The sequence below is a fragment of the Lynx rufus genome, unplaced genomic scaffold (genome assembly GCF_022079265.1).
Source record: "Lynx rufus isolate CCGP_SWC_20201006 ecotype Redwood Valley unplaced genomic scaffold, mLynRuf1.p SCAF_3, whole genome shotgun sequence".
Taxonomy (NCBI): domain Eukaryota; kingdom Metazoa; phylum Chordata; class Mammalia; order Carnivora; family Felidae; genus Lynx; species Lynx rufus.
This window is the reverse complement of record NW_025814845.1, coordinates 108,260,842-108,285,524: the sequence shown is the minus strand read 5'-3', so window position 1 is coordinate 108,285,524 and position 24,683 is coordinate 108,260,842.

The window sequence follows — 24,683 nt, the reverse complement described above, 5'->3', positions numbered from 1 at the left end:
TTCCTATTTGGAGTTTTCCTCATAAGGCAAACTACAACTAGAGCCTGACCTGTTCAGACTTATCACTCCCACCAGCTTGACTAAATTTTAGATAGGCTTCTTTCAGACTAGAGGCCCCTGACCTACTTTTTCTTAGAGTATTTACTTCAGAAAATCTGAAATTGCAAATTATTTCTCTGCCCTTTGAGATGCAAATCTCCCAGCTTCCTGTCAGTTTTACAATCCAGGAATGTCTTTCTCAAAGACCTGAGAGGCATCCCTTTGAAATGTAATCATCAAGAAAAGATAGGGCTCCAGTTATAGGAGCCTAACTTTGAAAAGGGACAATTAGCATCTTTTCATGTGTCTGTTAGCCATCTGGATGTCTTCTTTGGAAAAGTGTCTAGTCATGTCTTCCACCCATTTCTTCACTGGATGTTTTTTGGGGGGGGTGTTGATTTTGATAAGTTCTTTCTAGATTTTGGACACTAACCCTTTATCGGATATGTCATTTGCAAATATTTTCTCCCATTCTGAAGGTTGCCTTTTAGTTCTGTTGATTGTTTCCTTCACCATGCAGAAGCGTTTTACCTCCTCTGGAGACATGTCAAGTAAAAAGTTGCTGCAGCCAAGGTCAAAGAGGTTGTTGTCTGTTTTCTCATCTAGGATTTTGATGGCTTCCTCCTGTCTCACATTTAGGTCTTTCATCCATTTTGAATTCATTTTTGTGTACGGTGTAAGAAAGTGGTCCAGTTTCATTCTTTTGCATGTCTACAGCCGGTTTTTCCAACACCATTTGCTGAAGACAATTAGCAAACACAGATGGTCTAATTACAGTGACCAACCTTCCCCTGATGTGTTCTGGTACTTTTCCTTTGGCTCTCTCCAACATTTAAAATTCCTCCTCTTTTCTTTCAGTGGAGTTGAGCTGAATCTTACCAATTGCAACTCTCTTGCAGTAGTCTTGAATAAAGTCTTCTTTCCATTTTTAGCATGCATTTCGTGCATTTTTTTTTTCTTTCACAAGTCCTGGAGAAGCATATCCAACATGGGATGAACTTAAGCTAATAAGTCAGTGGATCCGTGTGGCACAAGTGGTTGACGGTAGTGGATATTGTAGTATACCATGCAGAATCTCCCTCTTCCAATACTCACTCATTCTCCCATCTTCTGGGAATGCTGACTGCTGACTGCTCTCAGCAGTGTCTCTGAAAATACTTTCATCTGAAAATAGCTGCTTCCTCATCTAATGGTTGACCAATGGGAGGTTACTTATACCCAAGCTTTCTTTTAATTTGGGAGAACTCTGAAGAAATCCTACATATGCAGTTATTCTTTAGACCACATTCGTTACTACTATTTTGACACTGTTGAATTTCACCCCAGTCCTGTAATCCTGGATTAGAGCATTAATTTTCTTAATGGTAAGAACACTGCTTCATATTAATTTTGAATGCCCAGATAATTATTCAAATGTAAGTTTTATATACCCAATTATATTTGTTTTCTTAATTTTATACTGTTAACAGTTTTGAACCAACAGCCTTTATGATAAGATTTTTTAAATGCATTGTTACACTCAGTATTCATACATGCACTTCCAAGTTTTGTTTTATTGCCATGTGCATTTTTTAATATTTTGAAAACTGTAAACTGTGAGAATGACTTAGATATTCATTCTATTAATATCCCAGAACAGTTCACTTTCCATTGCCTATTTTAAAATTACTGATTTTACTGATTCAAATATTTTGCATATTTTTATCACCGTTCCTTTAATGTTTTCTGTACACTCAGACACATCTCATTTGTTTATCATGTAATTAATGACGTGTGTTTATTTCTCTATGTTCATTTCTCTTGTTTAATAACAAAAAATAGGAGCACATTTATTAACTAGTTACTATAATTTCCATCATCTGAACCAACAGCACAACTATGCTGTTCTCACAGAGTTAATTTGTTTATTTTTTAAAAATGTTTATTTATTATTTATTTTGAGAGGTGGGGGGAGGAAGGGCAGAGAGAGGAAGGGAGAGAATCCCAAGCAGGCTCTGCTGTGCCAATGCAGAGCCCAATGCAAGGCTCAAACTCATGAATCATGAGATCATGACCTGAGCCAAAACCAAGAGTTGGTCACTTAACCTACTGAGCCATCCAAGTGCCCCAATTTTTGTATGAGGTATTTTGTATGGAGGAAGAAACAAGTCTCTTGGTGCTATCAAGTTGCTTAAGAATCCATAGCCTTTCCTTTCTTTCATCAGGCTACGCTACAAACTTAATAGTCTTTTGTCTCTTGCTTTTTGTCTCTTAATAGTCTATTGTCCTTGCCTTGATGTTTATTTTTCCAAAAATAGGAAATATGATTGGATCATACAATGTTTAGGAATTTTATACATGTTAACTCTGTGTTTAATTTCACCTTCCCTATTATAGTGTCACCAACCTGACAAGAAGGCCTTGTATTTCAATAATCCCCCAAATCTACCAATGTATAGAACACACAGTGGTTTCTTTAAATATTTAACAAATGATTGTATGGGCAGACAGTATAACCTCCATAAATATGGCAACATGATTTCAATGTGTTTTAACTTCTTAAAGGGTACAGCTATACTTACTTGGCAAAAATCTATTTGGTGATTCTGATGCTATCTAGGAGTTACAGTTTATGAAGGCTTAAGGAACCAAGAGCATGGTTATTACATCAGAAGAATTTCTAGAGCTCTAATACAAATATTTACAAAGCAGCTCTGCAAAAACAATATAATTTCAAATGTAGTTTCTGATAAGGCTCATTTTCCAACAAGCCTTCCTGCTTGTTGGAATAAAGGCTTGCTAGAATAGAATAGAATAAAGGCTTCCTGCTTGCTAGAATAAAGGCTTCCTTGCTTACACAAACCACCTAAAGAAAGAGATATAGTGCACACATATTAGCCTCTAATTTTCTTTTCCAGAATCTTACATGAAACTCAAACGCATCATCAGAAATGTTTGGCATCAATACCACTCAAGTGACTGATAACAAACTCCCTTAATGTCAAGAGCCATTCCATTTTTCTTTCAGGAAGAATAAGGCCATACCTAAACATATTAAAATATTATTCACTTTGACAATGGAACTAGTTCCAAGACATGAACTATTGCTATATTAGAAACAAGAAGCAATCAGTATTTTTCATTGCCTAAGAATCTCTATACTACAAAAAAATCCATCACTTCTAATGAAATTGGTAAGTACCTAGGAGGCAAATGTCTTTCCTTATTTCTACTGTGAAATCTGGGTTGAAATGAGCAGTTGTAGTTAACTCGCATTCCTATTAACCAGAAAAATTTAGCCAATAGTGAATAAATTTATCAAAGCTTTTGGAAAATGACATGAAATTTTCATTAAGATTAAAAGGACTATTACAGTTCTATTTTAAGTAGACCTGTACTTTTCTTAATATGAAAAACTGAGAATAACAGTAAATTTACTTTTATTTAAATTATATTGATTAATCAACAAAAATATCACTTAGATTCACTTATCTAAATGATAGTAATATATAGTTGAGCTTATGTGTGAGGTTTTTAATACAAATATCATCTTCAATTTCTGCCTATAAAGTGATTATGTAGTACAATTTATGCTTTCTTTACTGTGTAATTGGTTTATCAGTAACTGTTGTGTCAACAGCAAATCATATTTTCTGGTGCATTAATCTTAAGAATTTTTCTTTCTAGACACACAGAAAATGAAGCCACATGAACATCTGAAAGAGATTAAAATGGAATAAAAAGTCCTCAGTAGAATTTTAATGTATTTTTATATTAGCATCAAAGACCAATATTGTATGGCTTCAGATATATGCTTGCAACACAATTATTTTAAGATACTTATTAGAAATCACACAGTGGTTTTAACTTACTAAGGTAAGTCACCTTAATGGTAACTTAGGCATAATTGGAAATTAGATAAATACTTTCAGGCTGATAATGCTCTTAAGGAGTTATTTACAAAAAGCAAAAAAAAAATATTAAATATTGTTTTGAATAGTAAAGTTAGTAAAGAATAAAATTCTATTAATCATCAAGAGAAATTGCACTTGAAATAAATCAAAATATAACATTTTGTAAATTTTCAGAAAAATAGGCTATATATTTCACTTTGCATGACTAGATTTCAGTAGTTGTAGTTTTCCTTCCTAACATTAATTTAAATTTTCAATATATACTTGCCTGTGTGAGATCACTTGATTAATGCCAGTCTGTCTCATTAGAGAGAAAGCTACATGAGAGAAGAAAGCATGGGTGCTTTGTTCTCTATCTCCCAAGTTACACTTTGCCTGGCACATGGAATTAGTTTAATATACTTTCTGAATACATTAAAAATAAATGTACAGGGGCACCTGGGTGGCTCAGTCGGTTGAGCGTCCGACTTCGGTTCAGGTCATGATCTCGCACTCCGTGAGTTCGAGCCCCGCATCGGGCTCTGTGCTGACAGCTCCATCCTGGAGCCTGCTTCGAATTCTGTGTCTCCCTCTCTCTCTGCCCCTCCCCCACTCATTCTCTCTCTCTCTCTCTCTCTCTCTCTCTCTGTCAAAAATAAATAAAAACATTAAAATTTTTTTTAAATGTCTAAAAAAAATAAATGGACAATATTACCTAAAAAACTATCTGACTCTCATTAAATGGTTTGTATGTGACCAGACACTGGACCAATAAAACAAATACAAAATATACCAAATGACCATATGAGTTTAATAAAAAAACATTATGCATAATTTTATGTTCAATATTATGCTTAATGCACACAATTTGAAGAAATAGATAAATATAGAAACATGATAGATGACAGACACTAGATAGATAGATAGATAGATAGATAGATAGATCTGGACACTTCTGGCCCTAAATTTCCCAATCCCATTTTAATTTCCAAATTCAGTTCTATTTTTTTCTAATTTCAAATGTAATTTGAAATAATAATTTTGTGGCTTTATGATCCTTTCTGTAATATTAACTACTAGTAATCTATAACAGTATTGTTTTTATCTCAATGAGATTGTTTTGCTTTATAATTGGCTATCTTATAAAACTTCAAAATACACTTTGATAACAAAGACAAAAAAATAATTTTATGGCAAGTCATTTATTTCTCCACACGTTTGATAAAGTTTAAAACATGGTATTTGGAAAAAATTTACAATCTAGATGGACATCAAAACCAAAAATTTAATGAAATCATCCTATAATCATATTTTTCATGAATGGCCTTTGAACTGTAACTGTTCTTTAGTAATCAAAGAGTCATTTTGTCTTCTCATTGGATCCACCATCTACATATTATATAACTTTTAAGTATGTGTTTTTGGAAACCTATATGGATATAATTTACATAGCCACATGTTTTTATGTGTTCATTTTGACCTAATTTATAGAGATAATAGTATACATTTTCTACTTTTCTACTTGCATGTTTGGTAATTTCTTCAACAATTTCTGCAGTGTTTTCTAATATTCTTATATGAGATTATAATATATCTGAGGTTATACTCGAGCGATGCAACATGACAGTATGCAGTATACCAAAGCTTTTGGCTAATTAATGTAATTCTTGTATAATGAATTTTTATTTGTTCCATAAGTAATATGAGCATTGAAAACATAGTTTTTGTCATACACATATGTATTAGTCTGCTGGGGCAGCCATAACAAAGTACCACACACTGAGTGGCTTAAATAACAGAAATTTATTTTCTCACAGTTCTGGAAGCTAGAGGTCTCTGACCCAGATGCTAGAAAGTTTCTGGTAAGATTTCTCTTCCTGACTTGCAAATGACTATCTCTTGCTATGTCCTCACATAGTCTTTCCTTTGTGCATTCGTGGAAAGCCAGTGAGCTGTGATGTCTATTCTTTTTTTTTTTTTTTTTTTTTATAAGGACACCAGTCCTATCAGATTAGGGCCTCAATCTTACCATCTAATTGAATCTTAATTATCTCCATAAAGGCCCTATCACCAAATACCATCACATTGGAGGTTAGAGCTGCAATCTATGAGTTTTGGGGGAACACAGTTTTATCCAAAACAATATAGAGTTTCCTTTATCTTCCCAATTACAACACATTTGTAATTTCAAATGTGGATTTTACTGCTTTTGTTTTGTTTGTTGTGTTGTTATCCTTTAAGTATATAAGTTTCAGCCACCTAGGGGTCATCACTGACCTATATCAATATTATGTACAATGTGTTTCTTCATAAAGCAGTTTGAACAAGTATTAAAAGTTTAGGTTGTGTTTTTTTTTTTCCAAATTGCAAAATATAAGTTAATATCTGTTTGCTGATCTCATGACTAGTAATTTTTCAATGTGAAAATATAAACACAATCTAACTTGGCATGTACCTAAACCAATTGCTATGGAAATGATATCATGAAATATGATCATGGATGTTTTTTAAATCATTACTCCATTTATTAAATTTGAATGTATAACATATTTCTAGGTCTAGTTTTATTGATAGATCAACTGCAGTTTTCCTCTGCTACAAGGCAAATGGCAACCAAAGACTGATCATAGAGCTTTAACAATATTTCTAGTGTGACATGGGATTAAAATAATCAATACAACTCATAAAACTGCACTTTCATATGAGGTCAAATGCTAAAGTTTTGATTCTTGGATTATCTCCTGCTGGTAATTGTGCCAGATTGCATTCTGATAATTTCCCACCATAGTGAATAAATGTTAAAATGTTTCAAAATTCAGAGTTGTGTGACAGGAGTTGTTTACAGGATTTCACAGTGTCTATCTCTTGTAACTCTGTTCTGCTGACAGTATGATGCTTGTCATTCAAGTCAATATGCACAGAGTTCCTGGAACCTGGATTTATGAATAGTTTTCCTGGTGTACTTTTTTAATGGGATAAATACATAATTTATTTTTAATTACTATAACAATCATACAGTATGATTGCATAGCTCATGTATAGCCCATGCAGAATGATAAAAAGTGAAATTTACTTACCTTTATTCTATATTTTGTACCACATGCAATCACTTGTCAATGGCAGTATTAAAACATAATTATGTCAAATACTATTATAAAAATCTTAAGAGTTGAAATGGATTTTAAATGTTATGTATTGAAATGTGTTATCCCATACACAACTAAACTTCATAGCACCTATAATATGATATCATGGAAAGGATAATGAAATACACATGAGGAGAGCTGAATTCTAACTCCTTCTCTCCAACTGATTATGAGTAAGACTTTGGGCAAAACAGTTAAACTCTCTGAATCTCAGTAACCACATTTATTATCAGTGCTGCCTAATTTTCTAGCTCTCAGTATCACTAAACTTCACCCACATGATTTCCCTGTATTCACACAAGTCAGTGATACACTGCTAAAACAGTCAAGGCCCTAGCTTGAGCATGGTTTATCTTCCCTTCACCACTCCATTCCTTTTCCTACGGATCTCCTTTCCTTCTCCCCACAAGGGGCCTCCAGTCATGAATACATCTTGGATTTTCCCTGAAAGGGCTTTTGTTACTGAGATGTTGTCAATGTCATATTTTGTAAGGATATATTTCACATTAAAAGTCGAGGGTTATGTGTGTGTGCACACTTGATTTCACACCCATGTGATTTCAGTATCTTATTATCAACTGACCATTAAGTAAAGTGATACAGACCATCAACTACATGGATTTTCTTTTTTCGTTTTTTTAGAGAGAATTTTTTTTTAAAAAAATTAAATTTTATTTTAGAGCGAGAGAGAGAGGTTGCTCAAGTAGGGGCCCGGGGCAGAGGCAGAGAGAGAGAGAAAGAGAGAGAGAGAGAGAGAGAGAGAGAGAGAGAGAGAGAGTCTTAAGCAGGCTCCATGCTCAGTGCGGAGACTGATGGGGGCTCAGTCCCACGACCCTGAGATCATGACCTGAGCCAAAATCAACAGTCAGTTGTTCAACTGACTGAGCCACCCAGACTCTCCAACTACAAAGATTTTCTACATACTACATCAGCTGGAACAATTTTTCAAGAAGAGAAATGAACAACTCTTTTCCTCCAATGTTTTAACTGCCGGAAACTGAAGCACAACACTATTTCCAATAGCAACTATCTGAACAGTAACAATTTCATACCCTAATTGAGACAACAGTCACATTATTTATTAGAATACTTCAAGCAGTTGGTGGATGATGTCAGGAGGTTCACTCACACATGTTGCTGTTTCTGAAAAGATGTTTTTTTCAAAATCTGGAGATTAAGTATGGAGATGTGGTTCATATATATCTAGGGGAAACTTGTGTTTTAAAGCCTGCAAGGCCTAAATATCAGTTGGCTTTTTCACTCCTCCAGGATAATTACTATGAAAGTGAATTCTGTGGACATCAAAGATTTTTTGAGAGAAGTCATTTCTTTCTTTAAAATTATCTATAAATAAATATGTTTGCCAACACTGACCCAAATGTCTTCATGGAATATTTGGCAGTAATTCCAGATGTATCTTAGAAAAGACGGTCGTTTGAAAATATTTCTTAGAAGTTATTAGGTTTATATCCCATAAGAAAGATAAAGCCTGAGTATATTGTTTTCTTAAAGAAATAACTACTGCGTTCTTAAAGAATGTTTTCACTGATATTTTATATGCTAAAAATGGTCAAAATAAAGCCAAATATACCAAAAGTTTCAAGGCTGAGAAAAATATAAATATTGAGTTAGTGTTATGAAGTATTATAAAAACTTCAGAGACAATATATCTAATATTGGACCCCAGAATGTTTATGTCATTCAATTGTGCACATGTGTGTTAATTATGTATGTGCATGCGTATGTGTATGCACTCTTCGTGATGAACATGAGGGTAGTCAGTTTTATTTTTATGACAAAACTGGTAGCTTCAAAACCAATGACTGAAATGGATATGCAAATGTAAAGAATTAATTGTTGGCAGAAGAAATGAAAGAAAATGGAAGAGACAGAAACAGCTTTTAGAAAGACAAAATCACTGTGCATAATATGTCAATGTGAGTAGAAAAATGCAAAATTTCTCCCATTTACTGATAAAAAGAGGCACCTGAACATAAACAAAGGGCTAAGAAAGGGCTAGACTCTGAATCACAGGACAGGGATGAAGTGAAACCTGGAAGAAAAGGCTTTACAGAAAGTGGAAGAAGCAAATGAACACGATGAACTTTATGAGACAAATGCTGATGAAACATGAAAATGCTAGAAAATGCCAAAAATGAAATTTAACATAAATACGGTTATTCTTTTTCGACGTGATCTTTCTTTAAAAGCAGTTACAATTAATCTCTTGTAGATATAGCATGGACGAAATGTATGTCTCCTATTAATCTCTCTGAATCTAACTATACGCAGTATTTGTTAAGGTTAAAGTTACTCAGAGATGGTAAAGTTTGTGAGGTGTTAGTCAACTCTGAGTCAGAGATTACTACATATTTAACATTCTCAGTTTCTTTCTGTATTTGGACACACACACACACATGCACAAAGTGCATTTCCCAATCATTCTTGCAGTTTGGTGACCTCATATGACCAAATTGTGCAAATGAAATGTCAGCAGAAATGATATCTACCACTTCCAGGCTTAGCTAATGGAAACCTACAAGAGACACATGGACTCTTATTTTCCACCATTTTAGGTTAAATGTAGGAGAGGATCATGTCATAGAAGTTAACAGAGCTCCTAACTGAAGAACCATGGGTTCCCTGAATGACTTTTTTGAACACAACATCTACTAACCAGTATCAGACTCATAATGATGTAGTTGTCTAAGACTTGGGATAATCCAACCTTCAAATAATGGTGGTTTGCCAATCAAAGCAGTGACATATCTAATGATACAGAGTTCAGGAGGAAACAGTTAGTTGAGGTCTTTGAAGTCTCTATGGTCAAATACAAGAAATTGTAATTAGCAACTTCCCAAAACATGTTCAACTAGAACTATATCCATTTCAGAGGACCTAGATGGAAAAATAAATATTGTAGTCTGGATGAAACGATGTGGTATCATAAAGTCCCAATTCTCTGGAGCACTTAGAATAGCACTATTGTCCAATGAATCCCCAAATCCAGCAGGTTCATTAAGTGAAGAACTTATGAAACTACAACCCACTGCAGAGAATTTTACAAACCAGGAAAAGAATGGGAACAGGGTTCTCTCTCAAAATCTCTCTCATTCTTTCATATTCTTTATCCTTTCCTCCCTCCCTCACTCCCTTCCTTTTTTCACTCTCTCTCCCTAACACACACAAACACACACACACACACACACACACACACACACACACACACACACACGTGTGTGTGCGTGCATGCATGTGTGTTAGAGAGGGAGATTTTGGAAATTTTTGCTATCCAAAATGTATACAACATAAGAAATTATTCAAATCTTTTGCTATTCAAAAAGTATACAACATAAGAAACTACATTTTGGAACAGAGTTGCCTAAGTTGTTAAAATTTATACTGACAGCAGCCTTTAACCATCAGAAAATGTACTTCAACAGAAAACAAAGATTTGAACACATTTGGTTTCTATCATGTGAATAGAAATAAAATAATAATAGTCCAGACTCTTTAAAATTTGTAAGATTTAGTTGAAATGTCAAAATTCAGTGCATATGATATTTAACATTTTTTCTTTATTCATTAATTTAATTTATTTACTATTAGAGAGAGCAGATGGGGGAGGGGCAGGGAGAGAGAAAGAAAGAGACAATCCCAAGCAGGCTCCACACCACGATTGCAGAGTCCATTGCAACGCTCGAACTCACTGTGAGATCATGCCCTGAGCGGAAATCAAGAGTCAGATGCTTAATCAACTGAGCCACCTAGGTGCCCGATATTAATGATGTTTTAAATTGCACTTTTGTCATATCTCAATAAATTGTCTGCCCTTGAAGTTTAGTCAAAAGTCTAACAAAGAATTATACACAAGACCGCCCTAAAGTTAAGACTATCTGTGTACAGTCGGGGATCCTGGGTGGCTCAGTCAGTTAAGCGTCCGACTTTGGCTCAGGTCATGATCTCACGGTCCGTGTGTTCGATCCCCACGTCGGGCTCTGTGCTAACAGCTCAGAGCCTGGAGCCTGTTTCAGATTCTGTGTCTCCCTCTCTCTCTGCCCCTTCCCTGTTCATGCTCTGTCTCTCTCTGTCTCAAAAATAAATAAACGTTTAAAAAAAAAGACTGTGTACAATGTATTAAATAATTCCCATTAAAATTAAAGATTTTTTAGAAAAAAAACTCAGAATGACTAATTCTAACATTCTTCAAAACTTTACACTTTTCTGATATTTCAAACAAGCAAAAAGGAACATCACACTAGTGGAGAATACTAAATAAAGAATATTGAAATAATACTTAGGCCATGTGTGATGTGACCCACTATTCAGCTGTTACTTTGTTACTACTGACTGTACACATCAACTTATTACTAGTATAGCTTCCTGTAATTCATTCTGATAAAATCTTTGGTGAGTTCCTCAGTCAGTTGTGATTTTACTGATAGATACTGAAAACTCTTTTCCTATACTTTAATCATCATCAGAAGAGAGACATGACACAGCACAGGAAATCATTGTTGTTTTTTTCTTTGGAGACAAGTATCCTGATTATTCTTATTGAGAGTCAGACTTTATACAGTTCTAGATTATCTGTGGAATTAGCAGGCAACAATCAAAATACAGGAAGACGAGATGTTTCTCTATGACTATATTTTTGGATTCAAAGAATTAAACTTACCCCATCAAAAATAAAATGGATGTAAAGCTAATAACTAAGTAAAACTAAAATACAATGATCAAGCAACCAAACCTTAGTTGATGTCTAATAGTAGGTTATTTTACCTGAGCCATTTTCCTCTAAGCAATGGCAGCAAAATTACAAGTTTGAATTCCAATGCCTGTGATAAGTATCCTAGTATTTAAGGATTTGTTAGAAAATAATTTCTTCTACAGTGTGTGCTTCTGACGGGGCAAATAATTTCTGTAGAAAATATTAATAAAAAAATATCTTCACAACAACTTCAACGTTAGCCATAATTTTGACCAATATACTTCAGGAAGCAGAATAAATAAATGTCAGTAGCCACTAGAATTTCAAGGACAGTACTGCTTCAAACTTGGTCATCTTAGAAGCTATGTAAACAGGGATGAACAACTTTCAATCATGCCAGTAAGTCTATAATGATCTATTATTATTATTATTATTATTATTATTATTATCATTATTATTATTCATGGTTATCTTATGCTCATCCTTAATACTTTTCATATAGCATGGACTTTCTCTAGTTTCCTCAATGAGAAAAGCCCATCCATCTTGATTTTCTCTATCTCAGCATTCTATCTCATTTATACATTTTGTTTCCTTTCTTAGTCTTAATATGTTTACTGCATATAAATGCATATGATGTGGTATACTTGAGGGCAGAGGCCATGTCTGTCTTGTTCACATAGCAGCTCATAAAGCCTAACAAAGTACTGGACACATAATAAGCCATCAATAACATTTGATGAATGAATTAATATACTGTGAATATTCTTGTTCAAATCCAAATACATTCAAAATCATTACATAGAACATATCCTCATTCATAAATTCTGGTGGTATAAGAGACATATCAACCATTATAGAACAGTTCTCAAATATTATTCTTTCAGCTAATCAGGTAAAATACAGTGTCATCTCTCTGGAAGAAAAGTATTTCTTTTATATTATTCTTAGTTAATAGCTAAACATATATCTCTGAAAGAACTACCTCAGAATTTAATTCATGTACATTTATTATTCTGGTCAATGTACTATATATGAGATTCTCAAGTGTTTCTTAACCAGAAGACTAACAAAGTTGTCTAGGTTTTCTAATCTGTTGTATAGCAGAAGTGATGGTTATACAACCCATGTACTCTTCCCTGCTTTCTCCTTATCCTGGAAAAGTGACAGATACTATGTTTCAACTGTAGAACTCTTTTCAAAGACTGCAAGGAAAAGACAGTCTTCAACATGAGAATGACATCCCAGCATCATTTTCTCTTTTATTTCACAAAGTTCTCTTTGGCAGAGGTTCATGACAATCAGAAGTTTGTTTTTTGGATCTTTAGATCTGAAAATATGCTGGGTGACAGTATAGACGGTTGGCAGCCAATAAAGATAAATTTTACCTGTCAAAACTTTCATAAACTGTTTAGGTAAAGAAATATAGATGATTTGGGCAAGTTAATAAAAATAAAAATTTATATCAAAGAATACCTCTCAATGAATATAATGTGGAGAGTGTTGAAATAAGATTACATTAATAATTGTGATACATTTAGAATCACAATCTCAAAAATACCTTTAAAATTAAAGACATAAGATTATAAACAGAAATATACACACATGTGTAAGTATATGTGTACATATATGCATATGTATAGAGACAGAGGTATAATCTGGGTGATTTTACTGAAGAACAACAATAGGAGAAGACAGAGGGTAAGAATAGAAAGTACCCCAGAAATGCACTAGGCGGGTATGGACAGGAGTAATGGCCATAATACCCAAGGGAAGGTAATGACTTCAGATTCCATTCATACCCGTGTCATTAAACAGAAGTTTCAATGTCCTAGACAAGCACAGCAGGACTCCTCAGGAGCAGTAACAATACATTAGTAATTTAACAAGTAAAATCACAATTCTAGTGTAGTCTGTCAGTATCAAATAAGAGCACAACCAATGGCTATGAGCTAAGGACACAGAACAGTTCCTTGCAAAGAGAGCAGTCAACTAAACAGGATGCAATTCTTGGAATGGCTATTACAGAAAATCAAAATGCAATTTTACCTTTAGGTAAGAAGAACAGGAACATATAGATTCATTAAGTAACACACTTTTTATTTTGGCAAACTTTTTAGACTCCTAAACTTCTAGGCTCTTAGAATTTTAGACTGTTAGACTCTTTTGGTTCGGGACAATTTCTCAGACATTTTTTACTTTTGACGATCTTTACAGTTTTGAGGACTACTAGTCAGGGACTTGGTAGAATTTTTCTCAATTGGGTTTTGTCTGATATTTTTTCTAATGATTACATGTTTTCAGGAGGAAGACACAGATAAAATGACATTCATACCTCATCAGCACTCACTGCAGATATATAGGAATGCACTTAAATTTTGTATATGGACCTTGTATCCCTCAACCTTGCTTTATTTGCTTTTTAGTAATTTTGAAATTATGGATTCCATTATTTTAGTAGACATAAAGTTATTAGGTAATCGATTTCTCTGAGTCATTTTTTGTAGTTCCTGTCTTTCAAGGAATTGGTACGTTTCATCTAAGCTATGAAGTTCACAGGAACTGTTCCTTTATTATCCTTTCAATGTTCATGGGTGTCAGTAGTGATGAACCCTGCTTCATTTCTTAAATTGGTAGTTTGTGTCTTTGCTCCTTTTTTGTTTAAATTAGCTCATCTGGAAGTTCATCAATATTACCTATTTTTTTCAAAGAACCAATTTTAATTTTATTAAAAAAAATTTGAACATTTTATTTTATTTTTTGACAGACAGAATGTGAGTAGGGGAGGGGCAGAGAGAGAGGGAGACACAGACTCCAAAGCAGGCTCTGGGTTCTGAACTGTCAGCCCCATATGGGGCTTGAACCCATGAACAAGAGATCATGACCTGAACCAAAGTATGACACTCAACAACTGAGCCACCCACGTGCCCTAATTCTCATTTATTTTCTTTCTGCTTACTTCATTTTAATTTTCTTCTGTTTGCTTCAAGTTAATTTGTTATTTTTCTAGTTTCCTAAAGTAGAAGCTTATGTTATTGATTTTAGGTCTTTATTCATTTATAATATATGCATTTAATGCAATAAGTTTTTCTCTAAGTGTTGCTTTAGCTGCATTCAACAAATTTGGATAAGTTGCATTTTAATATTTATTTGGTTTAAATTTATTTTTTAATATATCTTGAGACATCTTTGGCTCATGTGTTAAACATCTGAAGTTTAATCTTCAAGTATTTGATTATTTCTTCTCTTTATAATTAATTTATGTTTAATTCTATTATAGTCTGAGAGCATACTTTGTAAAATTTCTATAACTTTAAAAATTTTTAGTGTGTGTTTCATCATTCTAAATGTGGTATATCTGGGTGAAGCTTGAGAACAATGTGCACTCTGCTCCTTTTCTCCAGGAGTATTTTGTAAAATGTCAATTAAAACAAATGGATTGATAGTGCTGTTCAGGGCATCTATAGCCTTACTAATTGTCTACTTACTTGATGTATATGTTGCTGGCATAATCATTTTGAAGTCTCCAACTATAAAGTGAGCTTGTCTATTTCTCTCATCAGTTTTATCAGTTTTTTTCTTTATGTATTTTGGTGCTGTGTTGTTAGATGCATAACTATTTATGATTGTTTTGTCTTCTTAGAGAATTGGCCACTTTATCATTATGTTTTGCCCTTCTTCATCCCTGATAATTTTCATTGTTCTGAAATGTGTCTTGTCTTAGATTAATACAGTTATTCCATTTTTCTTTTGTTAGTGTTTGCATGGTACATAGTTTTTTTATCCCTTTATTTTCAACCTTTTTATCAAAAGTTATTTGTTGAGTGCCTAATCGAGGCACTCAATCAAAGCTAGGTGCTCATTTTTCTTGACTTCTTAGTTCTATGTGTTCACTAATCAATTTATTTTCCTATGAGGAGTCAGGAAGCATAAACTCCCCAGGCTCCTCGCAAACAGATGGATCCATGTGACTTGTTCTAAAACATGGAAACATGGATAAAAATAATGGGTGCAACTTCTAGGCCAGTTTTTAAAATGATCTTAAAACATTTAACTCCCTACATAGTTTCTCTGAGATTGCTGAATAGTTAGAAAAAAGAATCTGACAGATGACTTCAGGATTCTAGAAATGGTATAGCCATGTAGTCTTTGTGATTAAAAACAACAACAACAACAACTAAACCAAAACCAATGTACTATAGATATCCAATATGGTGTCTAGTATCTTTAAAATAGTAAACAGAATGCTTTACCTACATCATGATGTCTGGCTTAGATTCATGGCTCTCACACTTAATTATAGTCTAATTTGAATAATTTATTTAACTTTTTTAACCCAGATGGGTGATTTATCAAATGGGAATAACCCTACCAAATCTGTGTTACCTTGATATTTTGAGGTCTTACCAAATGATCCTCAAAATAATGTATATGAATATCCTTTATTCACTGTAATGTGCTATGTAATTGCAAGACATAATTATAAAAAAGCCATTAGCTCATCCATGTACATGAACTTATTATGCCCTATTATCTTTTTTTGGCTATCAGTCTACTTTTCAACGTAAGTTTTAACTCAAACAATAGTTTAGTTATAGATTTATAGATTTTTGTGTTATTCCAAATCTGTCGTTGTATAAAAATGAACTCTTTGTACCTGCTAACATTTTTTTTTTGAGATAAAGAGCAAGAGTGCAAGAAGGGTAGGGACAGAAGAATTGGGAGAGACAAAATCTCAAGCAGGCTCTAGGCCCAGTGCAGAGCCTGATGTAGCAGTTGATCTCACAACCACAAGATCACTACTTGAGGAGGAATCAAGAGTTGGATGCTTAACTGAGCCACCCAGGAGCCTCTAACATTCTTTATTGAATAAATGTTTACTTAAATTTATTTCCTATTTCAATTTAGAGTAATTGCCAAATCAGAATCAAGATTGAAAAATTTGGCCACTAAAATGCACATAAAATTTTAGTTTCCTACAATGTTCTGGTAATCTGTTCACCTAAGATAGTTCTTTTTGTTAATTTATGTGGTGTGATGTCTTGGAAGTTAGTTGTAGATCATCAGTAATAATTGGTAATAAGTGCTTTGTTGGCAATATCAAATTATTTTATCTTTTGTTGATATCTGAATTATACATTTTTCAAGGAAATTGGAAATTAAAATGTTAAGTTTCATGTTATCTTCAGTAGGTCTAAATAGATAAAACTGAATCAAGGTGAAATTGATGGAACTCTTCTTTCAGTGGTAGTTACTATGTTTAAATTCAAAGAGAAAGAGAATATCTCACTGAATGATCTTAGAATTTTATAAATCCCTATTTTATTTTGCAATTAAGCTCTAAGTCTCTTTCTTTTCTGCAAAATTTGTTTAATACTTTGCTTTGGTGGTGAACCTTTAAAATAATATCAATAGAGGATTCAGCACAGTATCTTCATAGCACACTGAAAGAGGGAATGTATACATCTAGCCAGGAGAACAAATAAGCTATTCAAGTTCTAACATAATTTAAAAAAATCGTTCTCAACAGACTTTAATTCTGATTTCCCTGTTTTCAAAATTTAATACAGAAAAATATGCCTGTCATTTTTCACTCTAATAAAAATATGGCAGTAATGTTTTTTATATACACTTTTCCACATAAGGATGTCATGAGATTGTTCACAATTTTGACAATTATGTGAAACAATAATACATAGAAAACTACAATATAATCAACTTTTCTATAGAATCTATAAAATACATAATTTTAAATACCTATTACATGAATTATTATTGCATTTATTTCAGTGATATTTGCATTTTCAAAATCTTCAATATCATACCAAAAGATTTATAAAACACATTTTTTACATTACAATTGAAGTGTCAGCATAAAGTATGAAAATTATAAAATAAAAGCTTATTCAAGATCACATATTCAAGTGAGAAAATGAATCAAAATATTCTCCCTTCAGGCGAACATTAAACAGTAAGTTCACTTTAGGCAAAAGGAATAAAATACAAAGAAGCCATCAGTAGCCTCGACAGACTACTTGCAGCTGTCGAAAGCTACTTGCAGAATAAAATTATTTCTCCATTCTTTTTCTAGATGCTCCAAGTACACTGTGTTATTAGTATATACATGAGCGCTGTGGTAAGGAGCAGTATTTATTCCAAACCCCTCTACTCTCTTTCCTTGCCATGTCTTCCCTGAGATGGAGTATATGCCCTTGCCTCACAGACCATTGAGTTTGTTCATGAAACTTATTTGTCCAGTGGAATGCAGACAAAAGTGATAGAGCACCATTTCTGAGCATAAGTCTTAAAACACATGGCAAGTTCTACCAGCCCTTTCTCTCTTCTGCCATCTATCATAAGAAATCTATGCCATAAAGAACCATTGACCTTGCTGCATGGGTCACAGACTAAGAGAGATGTGGAGAAGTCCCGGGCATAACCTGTGGCCTGCAGTCTGGAGAAAATCCAAGCTGACCCCACAGGGCACCTTAAAGCCACAGATAATACAGATTTGTGAGCAAGAAAGCAAAAGGCCATGTGCTAAAAGCTACACGTTTGGGGTTGTTAACAATGCAGAATTACCATAGCAAATTCTTTTTTTATACAAGAATTATTTTATAATTTGAGAATATGATAAAAAGAGGTGATTCTTAGAGAGTCTGACCCAATACTTCAGTGTAATTCACTGGGCAACACTGTTTTGGCAGAATCAGAGTTGACTAGGGCAGTAGTTCATAACTATGATTACAATGTAAAATTAACGAGGGTGCTTTAAAAGAAATTATGCTTAAAATCCATGCTGAGAAATTCTGTACCGATTGGTCTCAGTGGGATTTAGACAGGCTTGTTGATTATTCCCCAGATGCCTTTGTTAGGCAGCAGGATTGGGAGTTCCTGACCTATGGCTAGCTGAGATCTACAGGAGCATAAATTCATTTTTAGGAATACCTTCTGAATTTACTGGTAGTGATTTTTATCGGCTAAACTCACAAGAAACATATATATTGACCAATGTATCAACTTATTAGATTTCACTTCAAAAATTTCTGTATCAGAGCGCCTGAGTGGCTCAGTCGGTTAAGCGTCTGATTCTTGGTTTGGGCTCCAGTCATGATCTCATGGTTTCATTGGTTCAAGCCCCACATAGGGCTCTGCACTGGCAGCACAGAGCCTGCTTGGGATTCTCTCTCTCTCTCTCTCTCTCTCTCTCTCCCTCTCTGTCTGTCTCTCCCCAACTCGTGCCATCCTCTGTCTCAAAATAAACAAGTAAACCTAAAAAAAATAAAATGAAAATTTCTGTATCAATTAGACAGGCTCTACTTTTAATGAGCATCACAGCTAGTCAGCTAGTTCTACTTTCATTAGCACATTTGTCACCTGCTTGTCCCAACCTCAGGTAAGTGCCAATTCTCGGATATTTCCATTAATGTAAACTAACAATAATATAAATGAATGTATTACAAGTGCAAAATTATTTTCAGCAGCTGTTTCTGGTTTTCTTGTGAAACACATGAAGCTGTGAGTATAATTTATTTTAACTTCTTTTCAAACTTCATTGGGATAAAAGACACTATTATGCTTACAATTAGCACTTACTTTTCATCTTCTAACAAACATAATTTAAAACTTTTAACATGCCTTCGGTTTTGAACTTTCCTTTGCACCCCAAAATGTTATGGCTTAACATGGCATAACTATTCATCATTTCTTATGATTCTAGGTGCTGACAAGAGGCTGTTTTGTTTTATGTGGTATTGGCTAGAACTGCATTCATCTGGAGACTCAACTATGTGGAACATTTAAGGTGACTCCTACAAAACCGGCACCTGTCAGGAGCTCAGGGTCTTTCTTCTGGAGTGTCCCTGTGGTCTTTTAACCCACACCTCTCCTTTGGATAGGCTTTCTCCCAGCTATGCAGCTGGGTTCCAAGAAGGGTTACCCCTAACAGCAAAGATAGAAACTACAGATATCTTATGATGCAGTACCAGAAGTTACACCATGGCACTTCCCCTGCATTCTCTTGGGCCAAACAAGTCACAGGGCCTAACCAGAGTCAAGGACAAAGAAATAGGCACTTTGTCTCTCCATGGGAAGGAGTGACAGAATTTGAAAGAAAATTTAATCCACCGTATTTATTTCAATTCTACTTGACTGTGAGCTCCAATAACTTTGGAGCAAAATAACTTTTATTCATGACTGTGGTAGAAAAATATCATTACATAAAAGACACTTAATGAATATGTGTTGAATTCTTTTAATATATAAAACCAATCTAATGCATTGGCATTAAAATTATTGTTTAATTTTTAGAGTTATGATGGTTCAGTCTCACATCTAAGTACCACATAATCCTACAATTTATGTAATGTGATATCTACACAATAAAATGTACATATGCAGAGTTTAAGTTATTTCAGACAGCCACAAACTAAACTGAAGTTTTATCTTTGTATTATCAGTATAAATAGGCCTGTTAATCAAGTTAATTGAGTAAACAAGACTAGAGGAACACTGGTTAATTTAATCAAGAGATAAAACTGTCCATGAGACAATAAAAAATTTTGGAACCTTTCAGAATATTGTTAATATCCAAGTGTAAAATAAAACTAACTGTATTTTGGCTTAAACAAGTACATATACATTTATAAGTGTTTTAAAAACATGTTTTCAAAGATTCAAAATAAACTAAAAGTGATTACTATTTTTGAAATTCATAAATTTTTATACTTTTCCTTGAAATTTGCATATCAGCAGTAAAGAAATGGTTCTCTGGCTTGTGCAGTTATGAAAGTCATATTCTATAATTGTTTAATGCCTAACTTTTGATGTATGTGTTGGTAAATAGCCCAGGGTTTAAGTAAACATTTGCTATTCATCATCTTAAGAAATAAGACCATTGATTTATAAATGTATTCATAAAGCAGAGCTGCAAAAGTCATGGGTGAGTAATTTAAAAAGGTATTTGTTCTCTCTTTATTGAATACCATATGCCATACATACCTAATTCTCACAATTGCGTATTTCAATTTTCATGAAAAAATAAACAAAGAGGGATAATGAAATATAATTGATCATTATATGTACCATTACTACTGCCTACAATAAACTATACTGTGTAAAAAGAGGCGAACTTCTTCCAAGAAATGAATAGATAAATACAATTCCTTTATAAAAGCAAAAATTACAATTCCATTTTTTAACATTTCATGCTTATAAATATGCAAACATTACTCCATAAACTCCAACATGTTGCTTCTAAAACTGCAAATAATGGCAACAGGTAATTTTTTGTAGGAAAAACACTATAATTTACTTTAATTTTGGTTTTTCCCCTGACACACTGGAATTCATATATATATGAATGTATATATGTATGCATGCATATATATATATGTACATTCATATATATGTAGCATACATACATACATGCATACATATATACATGCATACATATGTACCTATGTATTTATTTTAAAACTTTTAATGTTTTTATTTATTTTTGAGAGACAGACAGCAGGAGTGGGGGAGGGGCAGAGAGAGAGGAAGGCACAGAATCTGAAGCAGGCTCCAGGCTCTGCACTGTCAGGACAGAGCTTGATGCAGGGCTTGAACTCACAAGCCAATGAGATCATGACCTGAGCCGAAATCAGATGCTTAACCTGAGCCGCCCAGGTCCCGCTGTATATATGTACTTAAATGTATACTTATACTTACATATATTTACATACAGAATGAGAAAAGGGTCTTCACTATAGGTACCCACCTATGCAAAGAACTCGCTTATAGAGACAATACAAACTTATTCTTAACTGGAGTTATATTAATAGGAGTTACTTAATAAGGCTTTATTAAGAATCCAATGATCAGTATGTGATACGTGATAAAGAATCTTTTAAGTTTTAAAGTCATATATATGTAATACATATCACATTCATCAGACAACTGAAAATTAAAAGACATCTCCAAATGACTACTAACTTAGACCACACATGGGGAGCCTGAATGGCTGCCTCAGTTGAGCGACTGATTCTTGATTTTGGCTCAGGTCATGATCTCACGATTTGTAAGTTTGAGCCCCACATCAGACTGTGCCCTGTCAAGTTAGAGATTCTGTCTCTCCCTCTCTCTCTTCCCTCTCTCCCTTTCTCTCTCTCTCTCAATAAATAAATAAACTTTAAATTAGACCACACAGGTATGGGAAGATGTTTTGATTTACATACATTCCATTTTCATTCCATTTATGTTTAAAGTCAGGAATCATTGCAAAGTGACCATAGTTCTTTTATATGTTTGAGCTATTCAGGCAAAATAATGTTTCATCTTAATAATTTTGAAAATATAATTGATTCCCTTTTATCATAATTGTATAAGTATTTAGATCATAAATTATTTATGAAGTCACCTGATGAATCTGTAGAAATGTTATAGCAAAATAACGTGATTTTGGTTGATGATATTTATACTCAAAAAGGATAAGAAACTCCAATAGAAAATTCCTAATAATGTATTAAATTGTCCCTAAACTTTATACTCGAGTTCATCTCACCAATCACACTATTCAAAAACAGGGATCCCACTATATTACATTTAAATATATGCTATTTATGATTTCATGAACTTTTATAAACATTCACCATTTTTTTATTGCTATAGAATCTTTGGAGTTAATTTTGTTATTAATTCTCCATTATCATTATGAAAAATCTGTATGTTCCATAAACAATTTCTGTATCTTAAAACACATATCCAAGCAGAAAATCATTAATCCAATATGTCTAAAAATAAATTCATGTGAGGGAATTAATTGAAATGACTATAAATGAAGAACCATTTCTACTCTATGTAAAACTGTTTTTAAAAATATAGCAAAACTAGGGCAGGGGCAAATGGGTGGCTCAGGTGGTTAAGCATCTGACTCTTGATTTCAGCACAAGTCCTTGTCTTGTGATCCACAATGATAGCATGGAGACTGCTTGGGACTCTCTCCCTCTCTCTGTACTCTTCCCCCACTTGCATGCACTCTCCTCCTCTCTCTCAAAATAAATAAATAAGCATGGAAAATTTTTTAAAGAAATATAGCAAAACTGGGGCTCTTAGGTTGCTTGGTCAGTTAAGTGAATGATTCTTGATTTTGGCTCGGGTCATGATCTCACAGTCAAGCCCCACATCAGGCTCTCTTCACTGACAATATGGAGCCTGCTTGGGATTTTCACTCTCTCTTCCCCACTCTCACTCGTGCTTTCTCTCTCTCTCTCCATCAAACAAATAAATAAACATAAAAAAACAGCAAAACAATTCAAAGTACTTTGTCATATAAAAAAGAAGCATACCAAAAAAGATAAAGATGGGAAGTCAACAATAAAAACTATGTAAAATAGAATGAAGTCCTTTCAGTGCATGAGGACAGATATAATTTACTGATATATATATGTATATATATATATATATCAGTAAATATATATATATCTGATTATATATATATTATATATATATATATATATATATCTGATTTACTGATATCATATATCATATATATTTTTTAATATGGCCAAAATCTGGGTACCTATTCCTACTCGGGATTGGAATGGGGATTATTTAGAGCACCGGAGAAATTTTTAAATGAAAATTTAATTTTAATTTTAATTTTAAAAGTTTCTTGTGTGTGCAAGAAACTTAAGATCTAAATTTTTAAGGAAAAAAATGTCATTTTAAATGCAGATAAATTAAGCACTCTAGAATTTAATATCATTAAATTGAAAAAAAAAACCTAATGTATTTTTCTATGCTCAACTTCAGTAACTGTCTCCAGTCTCATAAATATTCACTAAGCATCTATAGCATGAGAGGTAGTTTCATTATGTTATGCTAGTCACCTGATATGCATGTGGGGTACATGAGAGACACATTCCCAATCTTCCTAGGGCACAAAATTCAGTAAAAAATATGGACAGGTCTATAAGCAACTAAAGTTCTAGAGCAGCACAGAGAAAGGATCCCAGTCCAGATGAGAGAGTTCATGGAGGCTTCATAGAGAAAGTGTATCTAAAGTTTCAAGAATGAGAATTTACCGAAATAAAGACACCAAAGCAGCAGGCATCACTGGTATGTTGAACTTACTAACAGCAGCAGGTACTCTGATGAAACTGGACTGTCCAGTGGGAAGAGTAGAGGAAAGAGAGAACCCTAGACAGCAACCAGTATTGGACAATGAAGAATAAGATCTTGTAATTCATGCTAAAAGGAGTTTATACACTTAATCCAGGAGCCAATAGGAAGTCAGTAAATGTCTCTAAGCAAGCGGTAAGAGACTGAAGTCACTGTTCTTCAATATTAGAGGTGTACTCTGTGGTGTGGTAAATAGATAAAAAGGCTACTGCAATATTCCAGGCCAGAGATGATGATGGCCTGGACTAAGCAAGAAACAGGAGATGAAGAGATGTAGATTTATTTAAAGTATTAAATGCATACCATTACTAAATTTTCAGTACTCAAATATTTGTATGCTCAAATAATCTTTTTTTTTCAACATTTATTTATTTATTTATTTTTTGGGGGGGGGACAGAGAGAGACAGAGCATGAACAGGGGAGGGGCAGAGAGAGGGAGACACAGAATTGGAAACAGGTTCCAGGCTCTGAGCCATCAGCCCAGAGCCTGACGCGGGGCTCGAACTCACGGACCGCGAGATCGTGACCTGGCTGAAGTCGGACGCTTAACCGACTGCGCCACCCAGGCGCCCCAAATAATCTTTTCACAAGTAAGCAAATTATTAAAATATTCACAGGAAGTGAAATATATGGAAATATAATTTAACTATATTTTAATTTTATTATTTTTCATTTATAAAGACTAAAGAAAAATATTTTTTCTATTTTTTTACCTGTTGGATGACTTTATTTGAGATTACAATTAGCCA